The sequence below is a fragment of the Triticum aestivum genome, chromosome 4D, assembly GCF_018294505.1.
Source record: "Triticum aestivum cultivar Chinese Spring chromosome 4D, IWGSC CS RefSeq v2.1, whole genome shotgun sequence".
In the NCBI taxonomy this organism is placed as follows: domain Eukaryota; kingdom Viridiplantae; phylum Streptophyta; class Magnoliopsida; order Poales; family Poaceae; genus Triticum; species Triticum aestivum.
The window spans coordinates 200,743,410-200,750,528 of NC_057805.1; positions in this window are offsets into that span (position 1 = coordinate 200,743,410).

The window sequence follows — 7,119 nt, forward strand, 5'->3', positions numbered from 1 at the left end:
ACCATAACAGATATGTATGATGTGAAAGTAGATTCAATAATTAATCTAATGGTATTTATTTGTTATTGTATATGTTAATATGTTTTGTTATAAACTTTCTGAGAGTTTACAAAACTTGACTTTGACAGTGCTAATACGCAGGCATAAATAAAAACGGATGGTGTACACATTTGTTTTCTTAGTATGTAGTGAATTAATCATTTGTTGAAATTGTGAAATAAATATATTAGGCTACTGACTTCGAATGTAATGGTCTATACAATTCAATAGTTACAATCATTGTCGAATTCCAAGATCTATACGAGGTCTATAGTACTTCACAACATGCTCAAACTCGCATAATCCCAGTCAAATGACAATCAAAATGCATTTCATAGTTTTTACTTTGTAGGACGCAACAAAACCAACAATAACTCTACATCAGCCATTATAAAAGAAACATTTTGAACATATCCCAATGTGTGAATGAAACGTGCAGAGAGAGCTTGCGAAGATGGAGAGGATAGGGCGGGAAAGATTGTATGTATGTGGACGAGAGAGTAGGAGACAAACCTAACGAAACAGAAAGAGGGAGATAGAGAGAGAAAGAGAGAGGAACAAGTTAGGTCTGTGAGAAAGATGGAGACATGTAGTATACGTGAGATGCGTGTGCATCCGGATTCTGTACACGTGGAAGGAGAAGAGACAACAGGTTTGATGAGAGCGCTGGAAAAACATGGACGAGAGGGGAAGGATCTCTTGGTTGAGGGATTGATAAATTTGTGCGGGGGAGAGAGGGATTGGTAATTTTGTGCGAGAGAGAGAGAGAGGGTGGGGGGAGGAGTCAGTCAGCCGTCGTCACATCATCCTGCTTCCAAATGGCCCCGCATTCTCTAGTGTAGTGTGGTCGCCGTCTTCGATCTCGTCGATGCCCTCTTTGAAGATTGAGGTGTTGTGCATGCTGGGGTGCGAAGAAGCACAAGCGAGAGTGGTCGCCATATAACCTTGGATGGGGATGAATTGTGTGCTTGGGGGAGGGGGTGTGTGTGTGATGTGTGATGTCTGTGTGTGTGTGTGTGTCAGATATTGAGAGAAAACAAACCTAAGGAGAGAAATGTCTGTGTATGTGACGGAAAGCTACTTGCTAAACAGGGTATTCACGAAGAGATTGTGCGTGCGAGATAAAGAGCGATGTGCGGGGGCCAGGTGAGGGTGTGAAAATGTGCGCGTTGATGCATGTGTTACATGCAATCGTGCGAGGGACGGACGAATCGAGAGAAATGGTTGTTGTGTTACGGATGCTCCTCTCTCTCTCTCTCTCACACACACACAAGTAAAATAGAAGATCGTTCTCTCATGTATACACAACGTATCGGCATCTGTCTATGTCTCACTCATGCATGATCATTTGCACATTCACACCTCTCTATGTCTCTATCACATGCACACCGTCTCCACATTGCCCTTCCGCCACAACACACATATGGACACATACACACGTTCTCTCTCAGTCACACACACAGGGGCTGTTTGGTTTGAGACTAAGGGGCTGTTTGGTTTGTGACTATGGTTGCCACATCTTGCCACACCTATGGTTAGGCAACTTTGACCAATTTAGGAGGGTGTTTGGTTCAAGCCTTACCTTAGGCAATATACTTTTTGCCACACTAGGGCACCGCATGACATACACTCACAAAGCGGGGCAATATTCCCGTAGGCTTGCCAACTTGTGGCTCTCAGGGGCTGTTTGGTCCTAGGCCTAGCATTGCCACACTTTGCCACACACTTTTGCCAACCTTGCCTAACCGTTCGATCGACCGCGTGGCTGTGGTTCACGCGCTTGCACATGATTCCGTATCGTGGCTGTGGTAACTAATAAAAGCACTGCCTAAGTCTAATGTTTATGTGTACTAGTACGGTTTTCTTTTAAGTTTGACCAACCCTATATAAAACTAAACTAAGCTCCCATACGCGCACTCATCAATATGCCGCCGCCGTTGCACATGCCGGCGCTCGCCTGCTCCGGCCAACAATTTCTCGCCCATCACCGCCGTGTCGCCGCCAAGACGAAGGCTCGCCCGCTCATGTCGTCTGCAGTCCCTCCTCGCGATGCCGCCGCGCTGCTAAGCACGCGAGCAGCTGGTGGAGCCGCGTCTATGCACGCAACATACGAAGAGGAGGACGAGCGCGTGCTCCAGCATGCCGGCGAGGAGGAACTAGCGTGTCATTGTCCTCTCCGCCCGCGCGGAGGAGGCGCGCATGGTGGCTGTCGCGGCGGAAGCCGGTCGCGCGCGCGTCGAGCCCGCAAACCGGGTGCGGACGCGGAATCTACCTTCGAGACCTTGAATGCCACGTGGATCCTGCAATCTGAAGGAGCAATTTGGGTCAGTCGACTCTTGTGAGCCGTTTGATGCAACATGGATGGCTAGAAGGGCTTCTTCAACCTCCGAAATAGATGCACGGTTCATCTTCTCAGCCCGCCACACGCCTAACCGCTTGCCGCCGCCGCCGAGCCCTCCCCTGAACCGCCTGCTACCGGCATGCTCCGTCCACCCCCGCCATCCGTTTAACCCCGGGCACGATCCATTTTTTTCCGGCGAACTGCATTCCACACCCAACACTCATAAGATAGATCATGGGCACCCTGCCGTCTTCTTCCTTCACTCCGTCGAACTTCTGTCACAAATCGACTGACCCAAATTATACTACTAGTACGAACGTATTAACTACAGTAGGAACACGAAGATACGAGCAGTAGTACCAACTGCAATAAGAACAGTAGTAAGACATAGTACTAGTACTATTGTACGTACTAAAGAGTTCAAATAACGAGAAAGAACATAAACATAGTTTTGCTGGGGCCACAGCACAACACACCCTTGAAAATAAACTAAGCAACTAGTCCACTTGACACTGCAGTAGAACCAGCATGAGCGACGGCACTGCCACCTACTCGGTGTTGGAACACGCGGTACGCTACGCTAGCGCCAAATAAAATTTTCTACCACGCACCCAAGATCATGCTGCTGGAAATACATCACGGGATCGGGTTTACCACTAGACGCGCAGTCACCGCAGCGGAAGTAGAGATGGTGATGCGTGTAGCCGATCTCCCGGGCCGTCTCCTCGCGTTGCCAATCTCCCGCGAACAGCGAAGACCCGTGAACGGTGATCTCCCGCGAACGGCACCTCGCGGTTCCCTCGAACGGTTTGTCCAAGCACCGCAGATGCGATGCCTCCAAGGTATTACCACGTACGGGGAGCAACGTCGAGCGGCGGACTGCTAGGTCCGGTCGCGAGGCATGGGCGTGGGGAGTGGCGGTGGCTAACCAGGGTTCAATCCAATCAACCCTAAGTGGTGTGCCCACTGCCCTTTATATAGACCTCCGAGGTAGGCTCAACACTTGAGCCCACTAGGAGTCCACATCCATTTTCCACTCAGATCCAATCCGAATGGGCTGCAGCCCCTTAAGTGTGCGACCCTATAGGTTCACGTACACATGGACACGACCAGAGTCGATAGTTGGTAGCGGCTCCTAGCAGAACGTGCCAACTCCCATGTGGGCGTAAAGTCGTTTGACGAACCTCAACAATGTGGCATATGCAACATTCCTCTTTCGTCACGATATTTGTTTTCGAGCTCAAGGCGAGTACTTGTCACCCTTGTGTTAGCTCGACCTCTCTTCTCGAAACCATGATACAGATTCCCGAACCGGGTTAACACTTAACCCAAGTCGCATGGCCATGCTTTCCAAATCTGATCACTCGAGAGGGCCCAGAGAATATCTCTCCAAATAGGAGGGGCAAATTCCATCTTGGTCAACCATGTCTCGCGGCATGTCTCACGACTCACCTGAAAGCTACCTTTATAACTACCCAGTTACGGAGTAGCGTTTGATAGACCCTAAGTGAGTCGATCCTCATCCCGAGAACATGCCAGGACCTCAGGTCTAGGACATGGCATAGACATTGCACTTGAGACTAACAGATGACTATATCTCACTGCGTCTCAAAGTGGGTCTGTCCGGCTCGGTGATCTCCATCCCCGAGCCCATACTATCGGCTTAGCATCTCCATGCACATGACATGTGAAACATAGTCATCAACCGAGTCACATACTAGTCAAGGATATGTGTCCGCATAACCTTATCAACTAGGGACCATTAAAACAATCATCATACAATACATAGTTCCACAAAGAAGTCACATACTTATTGATACATATCATTGATGATGTTCAAGGACAATACAAAGGACTCATGAATACATATGGAAATATCATCATCACATGATTGCCTCTAGGGCATATCTCCAACAGTCTCCCACTTGCACTAGAGTCAATCATTTAGGCATCGTATGCCCATGGAGCTCATGTGCGCCTCATGCTTCGGACGTGGGAGAGGCTTCGTCAATGGCTCAGCAACATTTGCATCCGTGTGTACCTTGCATATGTTTACATCACCTCTTTCGACAATGTCGCGAATAAGGTTAAAATGCCTGAGTATGTGTTGGGTTTTATGATGGTTCCGTGGTTCCTTGACTTGCGCAATGGCACCACTATTATCACAATAGAGGTCCAATGGATTAGACGTGCCCTTAACCACACCAAGATTAGAAATAAAATTCTTCACCCAAACACCTTCTTTTGCAGCTATAGAAGCCGCAATGTACTCGGCCTCTGTTGTAGAATCAGCTACCTTATCTTGCTTGGAGCTCCCCCAGCTCACTGCTCCTCCGTTCAGAATGAACACAAACCCTGATTGTGATTGACTATCATCCCTATCTGTTTGGAAACTAGCATCGGTGTAACTATTTACAACGAGCTCATCCTCATCTCCATAAACCAGGAACATATCCTTAGTCCTTCTCAAGTACTTAAGGATATTCTTAACCGCTGTCCAGTGACTCTCCCTTGGAACAGCCTGGTATCTGCCCACCATGCTAAGAGCAAAACTAACATCAGGATGAGTACATACAATAGCATACATGATGGACCCAACAGCCGAAGCATACGGAATCCCATCCATGCGTCTTCGCTCATCAGGAGTCGTAGGACTCTGAGTCTTGCTAAGACTAATGCCATGTGACATGGGCAAGAAACCTTTCTTGGCATCTTGCATGTTGAACCGCTTTAACACCTTGTCAATATACGCACTCTGGCTTAATCCAATAAGCCTTCTCGATCTATCTCTATAGATCTTGATTCCCAAAATGTAAGCTGCTTCTCCCAAGTCCTTCATAGAAAAACTATTTTTCAATGAGTCCTTGACAGATTCAAGCATTTGAACATCATTTCCAATCAATAATATGTCATCCACATATAAGATCAGAAATGCAACATAGCTCCCACTGACCTTCTTGAATACACAATGATCACAGTCATTCTTGATGAAGCCAAACTCTTTGACAGCTTCATTAAAATGAATGTTCCAATTCCGAGATGCTTGCCTTAATCCATAAATGGATCTCTGAAGCTTGCATACCATGCTAGACTTCTTTGGATCGACAAAACCCTCGGGTTGTGCCATATACACATCCTCGGTTAAATTTCCATTAAGGAAAGCCATTTTGACATCCATCAGCCATATTTCATAGTCGAAATATGCCGCTATAGCAAGAATGGTCCGAATTGATTTAGGCATCGCTACCGGTGAGTAAGTCTCATCGTAGTCAACTCCCTGAACTTGTCGATAACCTTTAGCAACAAGTCGAGGCTTATGGACTGTGACATTTCCGTCCATATCAGTTTTCTTCTTAAAGATCCACTTGCACTCAATGGCGCGAACGCCATCTGGCAGATCAACCAGGTTCCAAACTTGACTGTCATCCATGGACTTTAATTCAGATCTCATGGCCACAAGCCATAACTCGGAATCAGGGCTCTCCATCACTTCCGCATACGTAGTCGGCTCGTTGTTCTCCAAGAACAATGCATTGTAGTCATGCAAATTTCGTAACCTTTCCGACCTCCATGGAACTGGTGTCGACTCCACTACGGGTTCCCTGACTAACTCCGGTGTGACAGTATCACCTACCGGAACGTCCCCGTGTGGTTCTCAAATTTCTTCTAGTCGGACCGTCCTCCCACTAGCCTTCCGATTGAGAAACTCTTTCTCAAGGAAAACTCCATGTCGAGCGACAAACACTTTGCCCTCTTCACGGTTGTAGAAGTAATATCCCAAGGTTTCCCTTGGATGTCCCACGAATATGCACCTGCCCGATTTGGTGTGAGCTTATCCTATTGGAGTTGCTTGACATATGCTTCACATCCCCAAATTTTCAGAAAAGACAAACTGCGTCTCTTCGCAGTCCATATCTCATATGGTGTTTTATCTACGGACTTAGATGGTACCCTGTTTAGTGTGAAAGCTGCAGTTTCTAGAGCATATCCCCAAAATGACAAGGGTAAATCCGACTGACTCATCATCGATCGGACCATGTCCAACAGGGTCCGATTCCTCCGTTGTGACACCATTTCTCTGTGGCGTACCCGGAGGAGTCAGTTGTGGAACTATTCCACGATTCTTCAGATGATCATCAAACTCCTGGCTCATATACTAACCGCCACGATCAGATCGTAGAAGTTTGATTTTCTTGCCGAGTTGATTTTCCACTTCGTTCTGAAACTCCTTGAACTTTTCAAACGTTTCTGACTTGTGCCTCATCAAGTAGACATATCCATATCTACTCAAGTCCTCGGTGAAAGTCACGAAGTATTCGAAACCACCTCTGGCTGCCGTGCTCATTGGTCCACATACATCACTATGTATAAGTTCCAACAACTAGGACGCCCTCTCGCAACTCTTTGCAAAAGGAGTCTTAGTCATCTTACCGAGTAGGAAAGACTCGCATGTCTCGAATGATTCATACTCAAACGAAGTTAGAATTCCATCATCATGGAGCTTCTTCATGCGCTTTTGACTAATGTGTCCTAGTCGACAATGCCAGATGTAAGTCGGATTTATCTCATTAGGCTTATGCCTCTTGACATTTATGTTATAGACTGATTCACCTTCAAGATCTAGGATAAATAACCCATTTACAACGGGTGTAAAGCCATGAAACATATTATTCAAGTAAATAGAACTACCATTGTCCTTAATACTGAATTCATAACCTTGTCTCATCAAACATGAGTCA